Here is a 24,007-nt window from a genome sequence, read left to right as displayed (position 1 = left end):
AAATATGCATATCAAAATTACCAAGCCAAAATATAGCCACCAAGAAAACCAATCTTACCAAAGCCAAAACCAGCATCCAACCTACCATTCATCCATGCTTTCCACATTTTGGTCTGATGTCGAAATACATGAAAAAAAAACAACTACACCTAAATTCTGTCTACCTCATCTGATTTGCGTTAAATCGGATGTTATTTTTATTCCTTCATTTTTTTTTCTTGGACGCTTATTTGCAGCAATGAAAATGCAAAAGAAGTTCTTAACCAACGATGGAGAAAAAAAAAATTACAACAAAACAAAAAGCAAAGCCCTGGAGCTAAGCGTTTTTTCTTGTCTGTGGTCTTTTGTGACGGAGTTATTTGCGCATAAAATGGTAGCAAACTGATCGTGTCCAAAGGGTGGGCAACCAGTTGCTGCTGCTAAACGCTGCTGGTTGCAGCTACCAACAGCAGCTCCATAACAGCAATTCACCATTACAATTTCTGGTGGTGATGGTGGTGGGGGTATCCTCTATGTATTCCTCCACCCAAATCCCAATAAAAATGTAACCATAGGTTTTCCAGCATCTCCAACCATTTTCACAAAGGTGTCTAATGAGTAGGCTTGAATTTGGGACTTAGAGTATGGATAGGGGCATAATGGGTTCAACTAAATTCAGTAGTTTTCCAGAAATTGATTATAAAATGTTAGAAGCCGATATTAGTGTGGTTTTGTGTCTATTCGGAAACCAAAACGGTAGGTTATCATAAAGATAGCAAAACTGGTGTTGATATCTTAGAGGAATCAATCTAGGAAGTAAATATCATGAGGGTGTTTTCAGATGAGGAATATGCAGGGAAGTGTTATAAGAAAGAGCTTTAAATAAATTGTGATTATAAAATGTTAGTGAGTTTTTGTTTTATTATTATAATAACCACATAAAAAAAATTCCAATAAATCCAGATGAATAAGCAGATGATTAAAATGTTTATCAGGAAAATTATTAAAAATTTGATAAAGGTTTGTACTAATACACGCACAGAAAAACCATGTTTGGACATTATTGCCGCATTCATTTAATGCTTATCTAGAGTATGTAATTGTCGCGAAAACCATGTATTTTATCTTTGTAAAAATAATTTTCGAGCGGAGAAAAATATATGTTGACAATAAGCATTTAAATGGTCCTCAGATGCCGCAAACATATTTTATTATTTAAATGATAGAATTTGAGACCATTACATGGTCAGGAAAATCATGTACCTCACCATTCAATTTTTTTAACTTTTTTGCAGGGAAAAAAGTATTTGTATAGGTTACGTATAGACATGTCTAGAACCATTACACGGTCATAAAGACCATTTAATTTTTTTAACTTTTTTGCAGCGAAAAGAATTTTATAAAAACATTGAGCAGGTACACACGATTTTCATTTTGCGCGTCAGTCGTGTGTTGATTGTTTCTTGGAATGGACGGAGAATACGGATTTACTGTTTTGTGTTAATTTATTTATTCAGAAGTGGCACGTGGTTTTATATGAACACAAAAAAGGAAAGTATAATTGAAAAAATGTACCTGTTTTTTGTTCTGCATTTTGCTATATGGTATCATTTATTTTTATTTGCAGTTACATGATGTCTGCGTTTGTACACTTGATGGGCACGATCTAAATATGGAATAATTACTTATTGTTGAAATTGAAATAAAATAGAGTGTGTACAAATATGTGGTTTGTTTGAACGGCATTATAAATACAAATATACAATGAATTAGTGTATAAATAAATAAAAACAAATAAATAAAGTTAATTTAGTGTTTTCTTTTCTCAATAGGCGTCATTTTTTCGACGATGAAAAAAGTTTTTTCATAAAGATCAAAACATTTTAGGTTGTGACCATGGAGAGAAAAACATATTTAATGAATACCATAACATTTTAAATCGTGACCATTGTCTTTTCATTCAAACAAATTTCTTTTTATCAATATAATAACATTTTAGATGAGGACAATTATATTTTTCTTAGAACCATGTTCACTGAGCCAACATGGTTGCAGGTTAAAATGTTACATGGTCGCCGCAAAAATAGCCCCTATCATATTATTTTGCTCTTCGAATATGATTGTGGCAATCATGTTTCTTCTCTGCGTGTAGTTCAATGTTAAAAATGATATACGAGTATTTTATTAATTTTTTATTAATACTATTTTTAAATATTTCTGATCACAAATAGCCTTCTTTTGAGAAAGCTATTTATATGCTTTTATAAATCTGTTGATCGATAGCAAAAAATCCTCGAATGGTTAAAAATATCGTGTATGTTTTATCAGTTTTACTTCAGATTGAGTTTCATAAGAATGCATGTTTTTTCCTGCAAAAAAAAAAAAAAAAAGAGTTTTCAAAAAAGTAGTTTCGATCCCCAATTTGTGATCCGTATGCATTGCAAACTTGGATCATTTGAACTTTACATGGGCTTGTCATAGGACGGAAGTTCTCCGTTTTTGGATACTTTGCATTGCTTTTGAAGTTGTGCCTTGGAATTTAATTTGAATGAAGAAGAAAACAAGTATATACGGCCGTAAGTTCGGCCAGGCCGAAGCTTATGTACCCTCCATCATGGATTGCGTAGAAACTTCATCTAAACACTGCCATCCACAATCGAATTACTTAAGTTGCGGTAACGCTTGCCGATGGCAAGGTATCTTAAAACCTCCTAACACCATCTTCTAAATTGTATGTAAGTCCAAACGTGGTATACATTAAATCAAAAAAGATCGATCCAATACGTATATAATTCAGTTTGACAAAGTAGACATAAAATTTTGACAAAATTTTCTACAGAAATAAAATTTTAACAAAAATTTCTATAGAAATAAAATTTTCACAAAATTTTCTATAGAAATAAAAATTTTGACAAAATTTTCTATAGAAAGAAAATTTTAACAAAAATTTCTACAGAAATAAAATTTTAACAAAATTTTCTATAGAAATAAAATCTTGGTAGATTATTTTTGGCTCGAGTGGCAACCATGATTATGAACCGAATAAAATTTTAACAAAATTTTCTATAGAAATAAAATTTTAACAAAATTTTCTATAGAAATAAAATTTTGACAATGTAAAAGTTTTATTACGAACCGAATAAAATTTTAACAAAATTTTCTCTAGAAATAAAATTTTGACAAAATTTTCTATAGAAATAAAATTTTGACAAAATTGTCTATAGAAATAAAATGTTGGTAGATTATTTTTGGCTCTAGTGGCAACCATGATTATGAACCGCTATGGACCAATTTTTGTGTGATTGGACCAATTTTGGTATGGTTGTTAGCGACCATATACTAACACCACGTGCCTAATTTGAACCGGATCGGATGAATTTTGCTCCTCCAAGAGGCTCCGGAGGTCAAATCTGGAGAATGTTTTATATGGGGGCTATATATAATTATGGACCGATATGGACCAATTCTGGCAAGGTTGTTAAAGATCATATACTAACACCATGTTCCAAATTACAGCCGGATTGGATGAAATTTGCTTCTCTTGGAGACTTTGCAAGCCAAATTTGAGATCGGTTTGTATGGGGGCTATATATAAAATTATTGCTTCTCTTTGAGGCTCCCCAACCCAAATGTGGGGATCGGTTTATATGGGCGCCATATATAATTATGGACCGATGTGGACCAATTTTTGCATGGTTGGTAGAGACCATATACCAACACCATGTACCAAATTTCAGCCGGATCGGATAAAATTTGCTTCTCTTTTAGGCTCCGCAATCCAAATCTGGGGATCGGTTTATATGGGGGCTATATATAATTATGGACCGATGTGGACCAATTTTTGCGTGGTTGTTAGAGACCATATACCAACATCATCTACCAAATTTCAGCCGGATCGGATGAAATATGCTTCTCTTAGATGCTCTACAAACCAAATCTGGGGATCGGTTTATATGGGGGCTATATATAATTATAGACCAATGTGGACCAATTTTTGCATGGTTGTTAGAGACCATATACCAACACCACGTACCAAATTTCAGCGGGATCGGATAAAATTTGCTTCTCTTTTAGGCTCCGCAATCCAAATCTGGGGATCGGTTTATATGGGGGCTATATATAATTATGGACCGATGTGGACCAATTGTTGCATGGTTGTTAGAGACCATATACCAACACCATATACCAAATTTCATCCGGATCGGATGAAATATGCTTCTGTTAGAGGCTCCACAAGCCAAATCTGAGGGTCCCTTTATATAAGGGCTATACGTAAAAGTGGACCGATATGGCCCATTTTCAATACCATCTGACCCACATCGATAACAACTACTTGTGCCAAGTTTCAAGTCGATAGCTTGTTTCGTTCGGAAGTTAGCGTGATTTCAACAGACGGACGGACGGACGGACGGACATGCTTAGATCGACTCAGAATTTCACCACGACCCAGAATATATATACTTTATGGGGTCTTAGAGCAATATTTCGATGTGTTACAAACGGAATGACAAAGTTAATATACCCCCATCCTATGATGGAGGGTATAAAAAATAAAATACAAATTTTGATTCACCCAATTTTACTTTTTATACGCTCCACCATAGGATGGAGGGTATATTAACTTAGTCATTCCGTTTGTAACTCATCGAAATATTTCTCTAAGACCCCATAAAGTATACATATTCTGGGTCGTGGTGAAATTCTGAGTCGATATAGCCATGCCCGTCCGTCCGTCTGTTGAAATAACGCTAACTTTCGAACGAAACAAGCTATCGACTTGAAACTTGGCATAAGTACTTGCTATTGATGTAGGTCGGATGGTATTGCAAATGGGCCATATCGGACCACTTTTACGTATAGCCCCCATATAAACCGATCCCCAGATTTGGCTTGCGGAGCCTCAAAGAGATCTGGCTGAAATTTGGTAAATGGTGTTGGTATATGGGTCTAACAATCATGCAAAAATTGGTCCACATCGAGCCATAATTATATATAGCCCCCATATAAACCGATCTCCAGATTTGACCTCTGGAGCCTCTTGGAGGAGCAAAATTTATCCGATCCGGCTGAAATTTGGTACATTTTGTTAGTATATGGTCTTTAGCAACCATGCAAAAATTGGTCGATATCGGTCCACAGTTATATATAGTCCCCGTATGAACCGATTCCCAGATTTGACCTCCAGAGGCTCTTAGTGGAGCAAAATTTGTCCGATCTATAACTATATATAGCCCCCATATAAACCGACTTGACCTCTGGAGCCCCTTGGAGGAGCAAAATTTATCCGATTATATAATATATAATATAATATAGCCCCCATATAAACCGATCCCAAAATTTGACCACCGCAACCTCTTGGAGGAGCAAAATTAATCCGATTCGGTTGAAATTTGGTACATTGCGCTAGTATATGGCCGCTAACAACCATGGCAATATTGGTCCATATCAGGCTATAGTTATATATAATCGATCCGCAATAACCAGGGCTGTGGAGTCGGAGTCTGATGATTTTGCTGGAGTCGGAGCCGGAATCGTAGAAATTTTGCTCGACTCCGACTCCGGCGAAACAAAATTTGAAAAATACTTCATATTTTTGAAATTAAAGAAATATTTCGACAAATTAGATTTCATTAGGGTTTTTAATCGAACAACGAAAAACGAAGTACTGGATTTCAGGCCATTGAAATTTTATTTATATGGGTGACATTTCACGGTGATATAAAAAGTAGGTTTAACTAGAATATGGGCTTAATTGATCAATTTTATTGTCCATTTTTAACATATTAAAATATAAATTTTTGACCCTATATATACTCTTGATAGAGGTATAATTTTAAGGCAATATAGCAGTAGAACCTAAAATTCTGAATTTTTGGCAGGCATGTCGAGTTCGAAGATGGGTCATATTGGACAATTTTGTGATATAGCATCTACATATAAACCCAACTCCCGATTTGTTTTAAGAAGTTTTTCCCAGTCTAAAATTTTCATAAGATTTGTTAGAATTTTCGAACTTAGAGTTATTTGAGATCCATATATAAATGCGGAAATAGAATATGGGCTTAATTGATCAATTTTATTGTCCATTTTTAACATATTAAAATATAAATTTTTGACCCTATATATACTCTTGATAGAGGTATAATTTTAAGGCAATATAGCAGTAGAACCTAAAATTCTGAATTTTTGGCAGGCATGTCGAGTTCGAAGATGGGTCATATTGGACAATTTTGTGATATAGCATCTACATATAAACCCAACTCCCGATTTGTTTTAAGAAGTTTTTCCCAGTCTAAAATTTTCATAAGATTTGTTAGAATTTTCGAACTTAGAGTTATTTGAGATCCATATATAAATGCGGAAATTTCCCAGATTTTGAGATAGCCCTACACACCCTCAAAAAAAATCGCTTCTTTAACATATGTTCCAAACATATTTTGCAGGAAGCACATATATTATTGGATACTGCCGAAACATTAATATGTTTGTTTTATGTGAACATATTATATGTTTGGAAGCATATTGAGCCAAAAATATTATATGCTTGGAAGAATTTTTCGCAAAGACGATTGTGCCCATTCCCTAACATACTCGTAATTTTCACTTCCACGAAATATTTTAGTTCTTGGCACCTTTTTCTGTAATACAAATAATGTTGAAGAAATTATTCACTTTTATACATTTTTTAAATTTTACCTTTCGCCTGCACGGAGAATCGAACCGAGGACTATACAGTTTGTAAGCCAACAAACTACCCACTGGACTACGTAGCTGTTATAGTCACCAGTAGATAATTATCGTTATAAGTTACACTTATATAGCATAGTTTGCAGCGCCCACGAGCCCATGCAAACATAACATTATTTAACAGAAACATACATTTGTTTGCCACGTGGACTCTCCAGTCAACTCTCCCGGTTTCCATCTCTATTTCTTTCTCTATACTCTCTCTGTCGCTTTGAATAAAATATCACAACATATGTATGTTTAGTCGAAATTTGTAAATTTATATATGTTTGCATTCACACATATGATTTTTATGAAACATTCATGCCCCAAACATAATATATTCTAACATATTAACATAGATGTCCCAAACATTTAGTGTTAGTTTAGGAACACACCTTGTTTGCACTTAAATATATTGTGTTTTAAAATTGTGCCGGAAACACATTTTGTTTATATCGGAACATATGAAAAACATATTTTTCTAAGAGTGCATAATTACTTGAGAAGTCTCCTAATACACACGATGTCCTTGGAGCTGTAATTTTAAATTAAACTTTTGCCAACGTGCCATCTTAGCCGGTCTTTTGGGAGAAAGTTTGTTTCATCAAAGCCACTTGAAATTCTTTACATTAAATTAATGGCCTCTAATGTCCATAACTGATAGACCATTTATAAATCGATGTTTCACCATTTTACTTCTATAGAAACACTCGTAACTGTACAGCTATTGCTGTCATCTGTTGTATGGTAGTGGTTATTTGGAATTCCGCCCGTCCTAATTTTTGGCAGTTTAAATCTGTTTTATATATCCGACACATTACATTTTTTTAAACTTTCTATCTGATTAGCCCGACATTTTGATTTTTGTGTATCTTTTTGTTAGTATTTCTATTTTATAAAGATTTATTTTAATGTATTTCTTTATGATGAGTACCTCTGTAACCGTATATGGCCATTTCGGCTTGGTTGTAAAATGAGTTAAATAAAAAATAAATAAATGCCTATATAGACCAATACCAGGATTTTACTTCTTAAACTTCTGGAAGCCTAATTATTTTTTGAAATTCTGTAGTTTTATATTCTAGAGATTGTTGTTATACCCATATTTTGATGTGGTCCTATATAGTCTTGTGTCGTATTTCAATTTATTGGCCTGAAATTAAAATGTAGAGTATTTTGCATCCCTAAAATGCTGAGGTTTGTCGTCGAGTTGTATCAAAATTTAAAATTAGGGTTCTCTAGGATATATGAACACATATGGCAAAATAGAATACTTATATCGGTCTATTTGTTAAACACTACACTTTAAAATTACAATTGGAATACTGTTAAAATGAGATTTAGGTACACCACCTGGTGTCGAAGGTTTTATTTCTATAGAAAATGTTGTCAAGATTTTATTTCTATAGAAAATTTTGTCAAAATTTTATGTCTATAGAAAATTTTGTCAAAATATATTTTTATAGAAAATGTTGTCAAAATTTTATTTCTATAGAAAATTTTCTCAAAAATATTCTATAGAAATAAAATGTGGAAAAAATTTAAAGGTGGAAAAAATTTGTTTTTTTTTTATTTTCTTCATCTAAATGAACGTCCAAGGCACAACTTCTAAAGCAATGCAAAGGGTCCAAAAACGGAGTACTTGTGTCCTATGACAAGTCCATGTAAAATTCATTGGAAATGATCCAAGTATGCACTACTTCCGGATCACAAATTGGGGATCCAAACTACTTTTTTGGAAGTTTTTGTTTGCTGGGTTGTTATTATTTTTCCTTGCGGTTTTCCAAATAGGGTTCTTATATTAAATTTATACTAAATTTTATTTTAAAAATGCTATCTTACGAACTAACAATCAGAGCTATCTTAACTCACATAGTAATTCCAAGTGCGTAGATATAATTTGTAATCTAAAGCCAGTATCTCGGATAAATTAACATTCATTACAGATCGTTAGAACTAAACTGCAACTAACAGATATGATTTTATTAACCCACAACGTCGTATTAAGATTATTTGCAATATAATTCTTTTTTTTAACATTCAGCTTTGCATTAAATTATCAAAGTGTTGTTGTTTTTCAAAACCATCAATATGACTTCATTCGTGTCATGACCATGGCAACTTATTTTCTGAAGAAGATGACTGAAACAGAAGGAAGCATATGTCTGCACGCAATTCGAATCGCTTGCAGTCTCCTGATGCCTATTTCGAAGCATTTAATTTTTGGGAATGTTGTGATTTCATGCAAAACGTGAAGTTTTATGTTTTACGTTCTTAAAGAAGAAAAACTACAGATTTAAATAATTTTAAATGGCGTATATTTGAAATTATTATATTTAAAGGTTGTTATTTTGTGTGCATGGTCTGAAATGGATTAGCATATAATCAAATTTGTTTGGTTTTTTTCTTTACGGTAGTATGGGGTGCAGGAGAGTACAAAGGGGTATGAGGCATTTTGTATTTATTCGGTTATTAGATATGCAAATTTTGCATGTTGGCATCTCGGACAAAATATGAGTATATTTAAAAATTATATAGACACAAAGTATATATAAATCATCAAAAAGTATTATTTTGCATGGATAAATAAGGCATTGATTTAAATTCAGTTGATCGGTTTATATAGATGAGTGTAAAAATAATTCTGAAGCGATATGAATCAATGTTAATTAGAGAGCCAAATTTAAATCGGATCGAATGAAATTTTTTTTTTTGTGGGCGAAACGTTCGGTTGTTAGCGCGATTTCCATAGATGGACGGGCAGTCGGACGGACGTCGCTAGATCGACTAGGCTAGTTTAGGTTAGGTGGCAGCCCGATGTAACGGGCTCACTTAGACTATTCAGTCCATTGTGTTAACACATTGGTGAACTCTTATCACCGAGTGCTGCCCGATTCCATGTTAAGCTCAATGACAAGGGACCTCCTTTTTATAGCCGAGTCCGAACGGCGTTCCAGATTGCAGTGACACCACTTAGAGAAGCTTTGAAACCCTCCGAAATGTCCCCAGCATTACTGAGGTGAGATAATCCACCGCTGAAAAACTTTTTTGTGTTCGGTCGAAGCAGGAATCGAACCCACGACCTTGTGTATGCAAGTCAGGCCTGCTAACCATTGCACCACGGTGGCTCGACTAAGTACTTTTGTAGGAATCTCGAGTAAACGTGAAAAGCAATAAAACAAGTATATACGGCCGTAAGTTCAGCCAGGCCGAATCTTATGTACCCTCCACCATGGATTGCGTAGAAACTTCTACGAAAGACTGTCATCCACAATCGAATTACTTGGGTTGTGGTATCTTAAAATTTCTTAACATCGTTTTCTAAATTAATTCATAGTTTGCACGGTACGTAGAGAGCCAGAATTGAAATATGGGGGTCGCTTATATGGGGGCTATATACAATTATGACCTTGATATGGACCAATTTTTGTGTGATTGGGGATCGATTTATCTGGGGGCTATATATAACTATAGACCGATATGGACCTAGTTAGGCATGGTTGTTAACGGCCATATACTAGCACAATGTACCAAATTTCAACTGACTCGGATGAAATTGGCTTCTCTTAGAGGCTCCAAAACCAAATCTCGGGATCGGTTTGTATGGGAGCTATATATGATGATGATCTGATATGGACCACTTTTGGCATGGTTGTTAAATATCATATACTACCACCACGTACCAAATTTCAACCAGATCGGATGAATTTTGCTTTTCCAAAAGGCACCGGAGGTCAAATCTGGGGATCGGTTTATATGGGGGCTATATATAATTAAGGACTGATATGAACCAATTCCTGCATGACTGGTGGATACCATATACTAACATCACGTACCAAATTTCAACCGAATCGAATGAATTTTGCTCTTCCAAGGGACACAGGAGGTAAAATATGGGGATCGGTTTATATGGAGGCTATATATAATTATGGACCGATGTAGACAAATTTTTGCACGGTTATTAGAGACCATATACTAACACCATGTACCAAATTTCAGCCTGATCGGATGAATTTTGCTCTTCCCAGGGGCACCGGGGGTAAAATCTGGGGATCGGTTTATATATAATTATTGACCGATTTCGACCAATGTTTGCATGGGTGTTTGAGGCCATATATTAACATCACGTAGCAAATTTCAACTGAATCGGATGAATTTTGATCTTCCAAGAGGCTCCGGAGGTCAAATCTCGTGATCGGTTTATATGGGGGCTAAATATAATTATGGACCGATGTAGACCAATTATTGCATGCTTGTTCGAGACCATATACTAACACCATGTACCAAATTTCAGCCGAATCGGATGCAATTTGCTTCTGTTAGAGGCTCCGCAAGCCAAAACGGGGGATCGGTTTATATGGGGCTATATGTAATTATGGACCGATGTGGACCCATTTATGCAAGGTTGTTATAGACCATATACAAACACCATGTACCAAATTTTAGCCGGATCGGATGAAATTTGCTTCTCTTAGAGCAATCGCAAGCCAAATTTTAGGGTCCATTTATATGGGGGCTATACGTAAAAGTGGACCAATATGACCCATTTGCAATACCATCCGACCTACATCAATAATAACTATTTGTGCCAAGTTTCAAGTCGATAGCTTGTTTCGTTCGGAAGTTAGCGTGATTTCAACAGACGGACGGACATGCTCAGATCGACTCAGAATTTCACCACGACCCAGAATATATATACTTTACGGGGTCTTAGAGCAATATTTCGATGTGTTACAAACGGAATGACAAAGTTAATATACCCCCCATCCTATGGTGGAGGGTATAAAAATTCGGCCAGCCCAAATAATCTTTACCGTCCAGCTAGGATAGAGAACAACTTTCTGCAAATATCGAACTATTTAGAGGGAATATACTTATAGCACGTAAGAAATTTCAACCGGAAGCACGTTTGTCACACGAGTCAAATATAATCTACCAAATTTTGGAGAAAATTTTACCAAAAAAAAAAACAAAATAATTCTATTGCAAAATCTTATTTCCATAGAAAAGTTTGTCAAAATTTTATTTCTATAAAAAATTTTGTCTGAGTTTGATTTTTAAAGAAAACTTGTCAAAATTTTATCTCTATTGAAAAAATTTTCTACATTTTATTTCTGTAGAAAATTTTGTCAAAATTTTATTTCTATGTAAACTTTTGTCAAAAGTTTATTTCTATAGAAATTTTTTATCAAAATGTTATTTCTTTACAAAATTCTGTCAAAATTGTATTCTACCGAAAATTTTATCAAAGTTTTATTTATATTTAAAATTTTGTAAAAATTTTATTTTTATTCAAAATTTTTTAAAAATTGTATTTCTATAGAAAATTTTACCAATATATTATTTATACAGAAAACTTAGTCAACATTTTATATTTATAGAACATTTTGTCAACAAGAGTAGCTTAACCAACAGAGGAAAAGTATATTTGTCATATTTATTTGGCCAAAGCCCTATAGACTGCAAGATGGTTGGATGTACAGCCGTTTGCTACATTCCTCGTCAGCATTCTATACTTGCAGCAGAGCTATCAACCAATTATCAATAAATTCGGGTAATTCACCATATCCAATTTAAATAACATTGGAACCTCCGGGCTTTGTCTAAATAAATTTGTTGAAGTATTTTACGTTTCCTTTGCCAAAGTCAAATCATCGATTTGAGTGCAGTTGGCTGAGTTTATTTTGAGGGTGCAATGCCGACTATCGAAGACCATTTTACGGGAGGTTCGAGTGTACTTGACATTGTTTTTCTTTACATTAAGGACATTTTGTCCTTCTTCAAAAATAGAGGGACTTTAAAGCTTCGGGACTCCTTTAATTAAAATATGCCTTATTTTTAAGAAATTAGTTCTTAATATTGTGTAAATTGCGTGACCTAAAATTTAGGATACATAATATTTCATATTAGATCAATATATTTTTCAGTGTAGCTTAACGTCAATAGCTTGTTGAGTTCACACAGAAAATCAATATGAACACCTCCTGGAGCAAAATGTATGCTTGGGGAGAAAACAAATTTTTTTGCCGCAAAAATAAAAATCCATAAAACGGTTGTGGAGATTAGGTACATAATATCCGAGAAAATGACATGATTGCGACAAATATATTACATGTTCACCGTCCAATAATAACATTTTGCTCTAGGTGTTGAACATATTGCTTCTTTGGGTATTCGCACGTTAGCGTGATTTCTACAATGAAATACTCAGAAATGTCACCGAAATTGGGATGTAACCGTGACCCTTACCAAGCAAGGTTACCTCGCGAACCATAGTAAATTAGTGGGCCTAAAAATTCAAATTATTTTCAGCCTCTCAGACTTTGCCATTTAAGAAGGGTCATGTACACGAACGCTAATAATTTCCAAAATAAAATCCCTTCTACTTATAACCTCAGGACACCCTCTACATAACTTAAATATTTTGTTCCTCTGTTTGTTGAAAACTTTTTTACACTAAGGCCGATAAAACTTTTATTGTTACATTGACGATGAAACATCAATAAATCCCTGTCAATCACATGCGTGACATTGCTGTCATCATCAGTGCACGCAAAATGTGATCTCTCTCCTCAGCAGGGACGACAATTGCGGCAGCAGATACAGCCAAAAGATGTCTTCACATAACATCAATGTACACACAGGACACACGTTCCGTTACTCTCGAAACAAAGCCGACTTTATGGTGCTATCGGCATGGCAATGTTTGCAAGTGGAAAGAGGAACGAGGAGCATGAAAATGTCTCCAATCCAAATGGATGTTATAGAGATGGACCAAACTAAAAAGTTAGCAAGCCATCTCTGGCAACCATTTCCCCTTAGAAGATTATCCATAAGCTACTCCCTACTTTCAGTTTAGCCTTAGAAAAGCGCTCGAAATTTCTTGGCCAAAATTGTATGGAATGTCCAAAAGAAGTCAACTTGTCTATATGGTCCATGATGTTGGGTTTCTCTATTTCTGTGGTGGAACTGATTGGTGGTGATGTCCCACTCAAAAAACGTAAAAACTTTGTCCTTTTTCCCTTGACTCTAGGAAAATGACTTGAAATGGGAGATTGAGAAAAATCTCGCGTAAAAGCGTGACAATAGTTAAAGATAAATGGCACGATGATTTCCCTCTTCCACGACATCTGCTTGGGCCATGGCAATGAGTTTTAATGGAACTGCTGTTGTTGCCTTCATGATGATGATGATGGTAATTTCGTTCTCGGAGGGTTGATTTTTTGCTCTTTCTTGCATTTTTAGTAAAACAATCAATCATTTTTGTTTCTAATTCACTTTTTTAAGTTTCATTTTTTTTGTCGAAGTAAAAATTCAAATATTCTTTATTCTGTTCAGATTTCCTGTTTTCTAAGATTTGGAATAAGGATTTGTACGTTGTTATGTTTGGAAGTTCGAGTTACATTTATGGCATTTTTGTATCGGATTATAAGGAAGATTAATAATTATTTTGATTTAAATATTATTCACAAATACCCAGCAAAAAATCCTCTTACCAGCTACACTGAAAAAAATATTGTCGTGAGGTCAAAGATTTCATGTCTTTAAAATACGAATGCAAATTTTGCTTAGCATAGAAGACGCATTTCTCTAGTGTAAAGTTTTTTTCCTTGACCAAAGGTCGATAAACTTTTCAATGAAGTCGTATTGTCCTTATAATTAAGTAATTTGATTTAAAAATGGATATCATAACATGAAAGAAAAAATGTTTGGGCTAAGGTCAACTTGACTTTAATAATTTAGAAAAAAATCTTTAAATTTAATGAAATGTCTTTAAATTTGTTGTCTTTTTGCACCTTGACTACAAAGCAAAAGATCGTTCAAATATAGGACATGTTTTTCAACACTTTATTTTAAAGACATTTTTTACTTGAAACACAGCATAAGTTCTACTAGAAGTCGAGTCTTAATTTGGAAAATAAAGTCGTCGTTAACTTGTTTTTAAAGGACTTTGACAGCATATGAAGAAAAAAACCTGAAAAAGCGAAAAATTAAAATTTGCTTCCTAGAAGCAAGTACACAAAACCCGATTTTAAAAGAGAATTGTGTCTTAAAAGTATCCTTACTTGTATTCTCCGCTTCTTTGGCTTGGAATCAATACCAAATTTTTTAAAGTAAAGACAAAATCTTTGGAACCGGGTATGCTTTTTTTTCAGTGTATAATTGTAAGTAAACCTGTGAGAAATTTAGTAACAAGGCACTAAAACAATGCCAAATTTTTTACTGCCAAGATTAATTTCCAAAATGCTACAGTCGTAAATGTCCCACAGATTGAAAACCGAAGTTTTTGGTGGTCATAGTGCGCTAGAAATGAAACGAGGAATCTTGTATTTAAGCCATTCTTGGTTGACATGAGCTAAGTGTGATGTTGCTGAGTCTAATCTAGTTAAGTTCCCCGATAAAAGGTATGCACAAATTCTTGGTTTCCGTGGTACATAATGTCCATTCAAGCTTTAGTTGAATCAACGAATGACTAGCTACAATTTTGAAAATTTTGTGATTTAATAAAATTCTCTCTAAACAGCAATTCACTTATGCAAGTCTTATGCAAGTAATTTGTGAAAGGTTACCTATGAGCGAGAACCAACCGTCACGTTTACTGCACCATCGAGTAGTTCATAGTAATTTTGGCTTCGAGTTTACAATTGAAATAGCTCTATTCTCAAGTTTCTTAAACTCCCCACCAAAAAAATTTGGAAGTTCTTCCAAAGGCACAACTTTAAAAGCACTTCCAGAAGATGTACTCCCAATGATGTTCTCTATTTTAACTACACAGGAAGTTCTTTTCATTCAATTTTTTATAACATGCTTTTGATACCCTCCACCATAGGATGGGGGGCATATTAACTTTGTCATTCCGTCCGAACGAAACAAGCTATCGACTTGAAACTTGGCACAAGTAGTTGTTATTGATGTAGGTTGGATGGTATTGCAAATGGGCATTTCGGTCCACTTTTACGTTTAGCCCCCATATAAACGGACCCCAAATTTGGTTTGCGAGGCCTCTAAGAGAAGCAAATTTCATCCGATCCGTCTGAAATTTGGTACATGGTGTTGGTATATGGTCTCTAACAACCATGCAAAAATTGGTTCACAACGGTCCATAATTATGTATAGCTCCCATATAAACCGATCCCCCGATTTGGTTGCGGAGCCTCAAAGAGAAGCAAATTTCATCCGATCCGGCTGAAATTTGGTACATGGTGTTAGTATAGGGTCTCTAACAACCATGCAAAAATTGGTCCACATCGGTCCATAATTATATATAGCCCCCATATAAACCGATCCCCCGATTTGGCTTGCAGAGCCTCTAAGAGAAACAAATTTAATCCAATCCGGCTGAAATTTGGTAAATGATGTTAGTATATGGTCTCTAATGAACATGCAAAAATTGGTCCATATCGGTCCATAATTATATATAGCCCCCATATAAACCGATCACCAGATTTGACCTCCGGAGCCTCTTGGAAGACAAAAATTCATCTGGTTCAGTTGAAATTTGGTACGTGATGTTAATATATGGCCTCAAACACCCGTGCAAATTTGGTCGATATCGGTCCATAATTATATATAGGCCCCATATAAACCGATCCCCAGATTTGACCTCCGGAGCATCTTGGAAGAGCAAAATTCTTCCCATCCGGTTGAAATTTGGTACACTGGTAGAAAAAGTTTCGTTAATACGATGAATTTCTACGTTGTATTAACGAAATTCTTCATTAAAAGTCAGCCAACGTAGCATTTCGTTATAACAACGTAATTTTACGTTATATTTACGAAACACTTTATGGAATACATTTCGTAGTATTAACGAATAATTACGTTGCTGTTACGTAGCCTTTTCGTTGTATTAACGAATATTATTCGTTGTATGAATGAAATTTATTCGTTGTATCGGTGCAGCTTATACGTTGTATGAATGAAAATTATTCATTGTATGAATGAAAGGCGAACGTTGTATAAATGAACACAAACGTTATATTAATGAAACCCAACCAATTAGCGCATTTGAGTGTAGTAATTGGTAGTGTATTATTTTTTGTTAAGATCTTTGAAATATGGTTTATATACAGTAAGAAATAATATATAATGATAAATTAAGTAATATAATAAACATATATTGTGACTTTCACTTAAGAAAAAAAGCCTCTTATTTCTAAGATAAAAAAATGATAATCGTATCACCGTGTCCATTTATCCAATTTTTGTGCAACCAAGGTTCATCACCGTAATTGTTCCGCCTTCTTCATCTGAAAGTTCACTTCCCCGGGGTATTTTCACTAAAGATTAAAAATGTACACTAAATTTCTTGCGAATATACAAAAAACACCAATTTAACTCACCTCACCCATCTATGTTTATTATTCACAACGAAACTGTAATGTGCGTGTGCACTCTTCAGCGAAAAGAACGTAAATGTTGTTAATGTTTGCCCATCAGACAAGTTTTCTGTTGAACTTTTTACCGTTTGTTTTTCAAGACGCACACGCACACATGTGCTTATTGCCATACTAAGATGTGTATGTACCAATTACATACACGCTAGAGAGAGTATGAAGAGATGTTTTAGAGAGAGAGAGAGTAAGGAGAGGCAGAAATACTCAAACTCCCATTCGTATTATTAATGAACATATTTCATTAATATGACGAAATATAACAATTTAAAATTTATTTTTTAATGATTATAATAATTTCATTTTGGAAAATTTTTTTATTCTAATTCTTGGAAAAATTACAAAGTTAATATTCGTAATATTAACGAAACGTGTTTCATTAATATAACGAAAAACCAAAACACAAATTGTCTTTTAACGATTGATTTCGTTGTATTAACGATCACTTTCGTTCTTATAGCGAAAAATTTCGTAATATTAACGAAAAATAATCAACGAAGCCCGTTCGTTAATAATACGAAACATTTTTCTACCAGTGTACGTGATGTTAGTATATGGCATCCAACAACCATGCAGGAATTGGTCCATATCAGTCCATAATCATTTATAGCCCGAGCCACCGTGGTGCAATGGTTAGCATGCCCGCCTTGCATACACAAGGTCGTGGGTTCGATTGCTGCTTCGACCAAACACCAAAAAGTTTTTCAGCGGTGGATTATCCCACCTCAGTAATGCTGGTGACATTTCTGAGGGTTTCAAAGCTTCTCTAAGTGGTTTCACTGCAATGTGGAACGCCGTTCGGACTCGGCTATAAAAAGGAGGTCCCTTGTCATTGAGCTTAACATGGAATCGGGCAGTACTCAGTGATAAGAGAGAAGTTCACCAATGTGGTATCACAATGGACTGAATAGTCTAAGTGAGCCTGATACATCGGGCAGCCAGCCACATAACCTAACCTAACCTAACCTAGCCCGATCCCGAGATTTGGTTTTGGAGCTTCTTGGAGGAGCAAATTTCATCCGAGTGAGTTGAAATTTGTGGATGACAGTCTTTCGTAGACGTTTCTATGCAATCCATGGTAGAGGGTACATAAGATTTGGCATGGCCGAACTTACGGCCGTATATACTTGTTCATATTTTTATACCCTCCACCATAGGATGGTGGTATATTAACTTTGTCATTCCGTTTGTAACACATCGAAATATTGCTCTAAGACCCCATAAGGTATATATTCTGGGTCGTGGTGAAATTGTGAGTCGATCTGAACATGTCCCTCCGTCCGTCCGTCTGTTGAAATCACGCTTACTTCCGAACGAAACAAGCTATCGACTTGAAACTTGGTACAAATAGTTGTTATTGATGTAGGTCGGATGGTATTTCAAATGGGCCATATCGGTCCACTTTTACGTATAGCCCCCATATAAACGGACCCCCAAATTTGGTTTGCGATTGCTCTAAGAGGAGCACATTTCATCCGATCCGGCTGAAATTTGGTACGTGGTGTTAGTATATGGTCCCCAACAACCGTACAAAAATTGGTCCATATCGGTCCACTTTTACGTATAGCCACCATATAAACGGACCCCCAAATTTGGTTTGCGATTGCTGTAAGAGAAGCAAATTTCATGCGATCTGGCTGAAATTTAGTACATGGTGTTAGTATGTGGTCTCTCACAACCACGCAAAAATTGGTCCATATCGGTCCATAACTACATATAGCCCCCATATAAACAGATCCCCCGATTTGGCTTGCGGAGCCTCTAAGAGAACCAAATTTCATCCAATGCGGCTGAAATTTGGTACATGGTGTTAGTATATGGTCTCTAACATCCATGCAAAAATTGGTCCAAATCGGTCCATAATTATATATAGCCCCATATAAACCGATGCCCCGATTTGGCTTGCGGAGCCTCTAAGAGAAGCAAATAACATCCGATCCGGCTGAAATTTGATACATGGTGTTGGTATATGTTTTCTAACAACCATGCCAAAATTGGTCCATATCTGTCGATAGTTATATGTAGCCCCCATATAAGCCGATCCCCAGATTTGACCTCGGAAGCCTCTTAGAGGAGAAAAATTCATCCGATCCGGTTGAAATTTGGTACGTGGTGTTAGTATATGGTCTCTAACAACCATTCAAGAATTGGTCCATATCGGTCCATAATTATATGTAGCCCCCATATAAATCGATCCCCAAATTTGTCCTCCGGAGCCTCTTGGAGGAGCAATATTCATCCGATCCGATTGAAATTTGGAACGTGGTGTTAGTATAAGGCCGCTAATAACCATGCCAAAATTGGTCCATATCGGTCTATAGTTATATATAGCCGATCTCCAATCACACAAAAATTGGTCCATATCGGTTCATAATCATGGTTGCCACTCGAGCCAAAAATAATCTACCAAAATTTTATTTTTATAGAAAACATTGTCAAAATGTTATTTCTATAGAAAATTTTGTCAAAATTTTATTTCTATAGTGGAGGGTACATAAGCTTCGGCCTGGCCGAACTTACGGCCGTATATACTTGCTTATATTCAAACGGTCGTAACACCCGCATTTTTTTATGGGGCTTATGACCGCGATGAGAGAGGACATAAAGCCAAAACTAAAATTGGGCGATGTGACCGTCCCAATGGAGGTCATAACACCAAAGAATTATTTTGGGCAATATGTCCGTTGGGGGATATGTCCGGTCGCCGTTAAATTCATCGCTTCTGCGTCAATTTTGACCACTTCCGGATCCAAAAAAACATTTCATTGCTTTTTTGGCGACGCTTTTTTGCTGGTTCGTTAATAGTTTTATGAACATTCCTGAGATTTGAAACGTCTTCGCATATATCATCATATTGGATATCATTCGCTGCCTAGCTGTAGGGTCTGAAGTATTTGCAGTTTGCGACGTTTGCTACTTTTTCTACATTTACGACGTGTATATAAAGTTTAATACAGACCATCTCTGATTGGAATCTCCATTGCTTGCACCCGATATGTTTGTCTGGCCAGGACTTCAAAAGCTGTCGCAATTTTCTCGATACAATTCGACGTTTATTTTGACCCCACAATCGATGAACTGCTGCTTATTAATGTGAACGATAACATAAATAAAATAAAGGTGTGATCCGAATTCAGTGTTTTGGATGTGAATGAAAAAATTTTGTAATATTGTGCCAATTTTCTCTTTAAGAATTTTTGTCAAAATTTTATTTCTTTAGAAAATTTTGTCAAAATTTTATTTCTATAGAAAATTTTTTCAAAATTTTATAGAAAATTCTATAGAAAATTTTGTCAAAATTTTATTCCTTTAGAAAATTTTGTCAAAATTTTATTTTTTTTAATTTAGTCAAAATTATATTTTTTTTTTAATTTAGTCAAAATGTTATTCCTAAAAGAATTTTGTCACAATTTTATTCCTAAGAAAATTTTGTCTCTATTTTATTTTTAAGATAATTTTGTAAAAAATTTATTTTTATTTTATCAAAATTGTATTTCTTTATTGTAAAAATTTCTGCAATCTTTTTCTGTAAAAATTTTATTCTATAAAAAATTTGGTCAAAATTTTAGTTCTGTAGAAAATTTTGTCAAAATTTTTTTTCTATAGAAAATTTTACCAACTGTAGGTTAGGTTAGGTTAGGTTATGTGGCAGTCCGATGTATCAGGCTCACTTAGACTATTCAGTCCATTGTGATACCACAGTGGTGAACTTCTCTCTTATCACTGAGTGCTGCCCGACTCCATGTTAAGCTCAATGACAAGGGACCTCCTTTTTATAGCCGAGCCCGAACGGCGTTCCACATTCCAGTGAAACCAGTTAGAGAAGCTTTGAAACCCTCAGAAATGTTACCAGCATTACTGAGGTGGGATAATCCACCGCTGAAAATCTTTTTGGTGTTCGGTCGTAGCAGGAATCGAACCCACGACCTTTTGTATGCAAGGCGGGGATGCTAACCAGTGCACCACGGTGGCTCCTAGATCAACAGACCAACATTTTACTTCTATAGAAAATTTTGTCAAAATTTTATTTCTATTGAAAATGTAGTTAAATTTTTTTTTTAGAAAATTTTGTCAACATTTTATATCTATAGAAAATTTTGTCAAAATTTTATTTCTTTAAAAACTTATGTCAAAATTTTGTTTCTGTAGAAAATTTTGTGAAAATTTTATTTTTTAAGAATTTTTGCCAAAATTTTATTTCTTTCTATAAAAAAATTGTCAACATTTTGTCAAAATTGTATTTATTTAGAAAATTTTGTCAACATTTTGTTTCTTTAGAAAAATGTTTCAAAATTTTACTACTATAAAAAAAAATTTGTCAAAATGTTATTTCTATAGAAATTGTGTTAAAATTTTATTTCTATAGAAAATTTTGTCATCATTTTGTTTCTATAGAAAAATTTGTCAAAATTTTATTTCTTTAAGAAATTTTGTCAAAATTTTTTTTCTATAAACAATTTTGTCAAAATTTTATTTCTTTAGAATTTTTTTTCAAAATTTTACATCTATAAAAAATTGTGTCAAAATTTTATTTCTATAGGAAATTTGGCAACATTTTATTTCTATAGAAAATGTTATCAAATATTTTATTTCTGTAGAAAACTTTGTCAAAATTGTATTTGTGTAGAAAATTTGATCAAAATTTTATTTCTATAGAAAATTTTGTCAACATTTTGTTTCTATAGAAAATTTTGTCAAAATTTTATTTCTTTAAGAAATTTTGTCAAAATTTTAGTTCTATAAACAATTTTGTCAAAATTTTATTTCTTTCGAATTTTTTTTTCACAATTTTACATCTATAAAAAATTGTGTCTAAATTTTATTTCTTTAGAAAATTTTGTCAAAATTTCTGTAATTTTGTGAAAATTTTATTTCTATAGAAAATTTTGTTTCTATAGAAAATTTTATTTCTATAGAAAATTTTGTCAACATTTTATTTCTATAGAAAATTTTGTCAAAATTTTGTTTCATTGTTTTTGTTTTTTTTTCTTTCTTGTTTTTTCTTTTTTGTCCTCTGTTGGTTAAGCTACACTTGTAGTTTAGCCAATGCATTGTTTTAAGCTAAAGTCAAAAAAAGAAAAAACAATAACAATGATTAAAAGAAAAAACCAACAATAACAAAGCAAAACGAATGAAAAAAAATTTGTTTCTATTGAATATTTTGTACAATTTTATTTCTATAGAAAATTTTGTCAAAATTTTATTTCTATAGAAAATTTTGTCAAAATTGCTTTTCTATAAATATTTTTTAAAATATTTTTTCAATGAAAAAAAAAAACATTTTGTAAAAATTTTATTTCTATAAGGAATTAAGTCAAAATTTCTATAAAAGCCTACTTTCTGGGCTTTTCCTTATACATTTTGGGTCAATACCTATAGCGTTAGACTTCACTTTCGAGAATCTATTAAAAACTCGAAACTCAAAAAAGATATTGATGGATGGATATCCGAGTTATCCATTGATTCATTCATCCAGTTGTCTTCAAATTGTGCAAAAGTTTTATAGGGATTTTTATTCTAGATTCTGGTATGTTTTCCCTTAACCGGCTTGCTTTGAAACATATTTAAAAATTTCGATTCTTAGACATATATACTACCCTATATAACTTTTTCTGATGTTGGGTAAGTGAAGTTGGTATACATAAATCCATACTCTCAATTCAGTAGAAATGTGTCCATCCGAATTCAGCTCTTCGTTTTGCACTTCATATTATTTTTGATTCGATATGGTAACTGTAACATAATACCTGTTAAAACGCAATAAATATTTAATAAATAAGGCCAATTACCCTACATTACCTTGTCTGAACTAAAACAGATTGATTTAATTTTTCAACAGCTGTTTATGGGGGTTTGGTGGAAGATAAAGATAGAAATAACCTCAGGCCAATGATCCAACAACTCATAGGTTAGGTGATACATTTTTATGATCAAAAACAAAAACAACATTGAAATCACCACAAACATTAAAGCAACCAAAATTAGGGGGTCTATTAAATTTAATTACAAGGCGGTGCGTGAAACTTTGATGTTAAAAAGCCAGTTGATTTTGGCCTATTCACTTGTTTGGCTTTTTTGCGAAAACTCCCAGTGCTCAGCAATTGGAAGTGCAACATTGACAGCAAAACACATAAGTGTCAGCACCCTCATCAATGAGTCTGAAGAAACATGCCGACTAAGATTGCATCATGGTCATTTCGTATGTTTTGTGGAACACAAAAATGACACACCATCATTGTATCGATTATAGTGTGAAGATGATGACTTCCAAGGAAGTATTAAAGGGAAGAATGAGGTTTGTCCTCACACTAAAATACATGGGAAATAAGTCCAGATTTTTAAAAAGACCAAAAAATTAAAAAAAAAAAAAACAAGTATATACGGACGTAAGTTCGGCCAGGCCGAAGCTTATGTATCCTCCACCATGGATTGCGTAGAAACTTATACTGAAGACTGTCATCCACAATCGAATTACTTGGGTTGCGGTATCACTTGCCGATGGCAAGGTATCTTAAAACTTCCTAACACCGTCTTCTAAATTGCAAGGTAGTCAATATGTGGTATATATTAAACTAAACAAGTATATACGGCCGTAAGTTCGGCCAAGCCGAAGCTTATGTACCCTCCACCATCGATTGCATAGAAACTTATACTGAAGACTGTCATCCACAATCCAATTACTTAGGTTTTCTATAGAAATAAAATTTTGACAACATTTTCTATAGAAGTAAAATTTGGAGAAAATTTTCTATAGAAATAAAATCTTAACAAATCTTTCTTTCTATAGAAATAAAATTTTGTCAAAATTTTCTATAAAAATAAAATTTTGACAAAATTTTCTAAAGAAATAAAATTTTGCAAAACTTTCTATATAAATAACATTTTGACAAAATTTTCTGTAGAAA

Source organism: Haematobia irritans, chromosome 2 (assembly GCF_050003625.1).
Source record: "Haematobia irritans isolate KBUSLIRL chromosome 2, ASM5000362v1, whole genome shotgun sequence".
In the NCBI taxonomy this organism is placed as follows: Eukaryota; Metazoa; Arthropoda; class Insecta; order Diptera; family Muscidae; genus Haematobia; species Haematobia irritans.
The sequence above is the reverse complement of the archived record's forward strand: the minus strand, read 5'-3'. Positions refer to the sequence as shown.